Below are 1467 nucleotides of genomic sequence, written 5' to 3'. Positions count from 1 at the left end.
ACCTGACAACAACAACAAAACTTATCTGTCAGGAGGGTCCAGTCACTGCAGAGGGATATCATGTTTGATAAGATGGAGGGTCAGAGAAAAAGAGGAAGACCCCCAGCGAGATGGATTGGCAAAGTGGCAGCATCAGTGGGTTCAAGCGTGGTAACAATTGTGAGGTTGGCCCAGGACCAGGCAGTTTTTCATTCTGTTGTTCATAGGGTCGCTATGAGTTGGTACCGACTCGATGGCACCTCACAGCAATAACTCACCTGTCAGTTTGTCATATTGTGGTGGTTTGCATGTTGCTATGATGCAGGCAGCATCAGTATTTCAAACATTAGTAGCATCACTCATGGTGGACAGGGTTCAGTGGAGCTTTTAAACCAAGACACACTAGGAAGAAAGACCTGGCTGTCTATTTCTTTAAAAAATATAATAATAACTGGCCAGTGAAAAGCTTATGAATAACATCAAAACATTGTGTAATACAGTGCTGGCAGATGAGCACCTCAGGTTGGAAGGCACTCGAAATACTACCAGGGAAGAGCTGCCTCACAGTAGCCAAAAGGTGGAAACAGCCTAAATGCCCATCAATAGAGGGATAGATTAACAAGATGTGATCCAAGTATACAATGGAATATATCACTCAGCCATAAAGAGAACTGAGTCCTAGAAAACATAACACTGAGTGAAATCAATCAATCACAAAAGGACAACTGCTGTGTGATCAAACTTATCCAAAATATCGAGAATAGGCAAGTATATAGAGACCAAAGTTTATCAGTGGTTACTAAGGAGGTGGTATAGGAGAGAGGGGGAAGGGAGATTCGATGCTTCTATTAAGGATGATGGTCAAAACTGAAAATAGATATTGGTTGATAACAACCTCATGCAACAAAGTAGAACTGTGCCGTTGGGGTTTCCAGATTATAATCTTTATGGGAACACGGTGGCTCCATATGACAAGCACTGGACTGCAAACTACAAGGTCCACAGTTTGAGCCCACCAGTCAGTCTGTGTGAGAAAGAGGAGGCTTTCTGCTCCCACAAAGATTTAATGCCTCGGAAACCCTATACAAGGCCACGATGCATTGGAACCCACTTGATGGCACTTAACAACAACAATCTTTATGGGAGCGGGTTGCCAGATCTTTCTCCCAGGGAGCTAGCTCTGGGGTAGATTTGAACTGCCAACCTTTATATTAGTAGTCAAACACTTCACTGTTGTGCCAACAGGACTACTAAATATATGCTTACTACAATTAAGAAAAAAACGAACAAACAAACAATAAAATGGTATCTTCTGTGGTCTGTGCCTAATCACTCCCCGGAGTCCTGGGGTAGCGCTGTGGGTTAATGCACTGGACTGCAAAATTGCTCTGAACAGCAAGGTCGGCGGTTCAAACTCACCAGCTGCTCCTCAGAAACCCTATACAGGGTCACTATGGGTCAGAACCGACTCTATGGTACTTAACGACA

Source organism: Chrysochloris asiatica, unplaced genomic scaffold (assembly GCF_000296735.1).
Source record: "Chrysochloris asiatica unplaced genomic scaffold, ChrAsi1.0 scaffold00041, whole genome shotgun sequence".
Taxonomy (NCBI): Eukaryota; Metazoa; Chordata; class Mammalia; order Afrosoricida; family Chrysochloridae; genus Chrysochloris; species Chrysochloris asiatica.
This window is presented reverse-complemented; position numbering follows the sequence as displayed.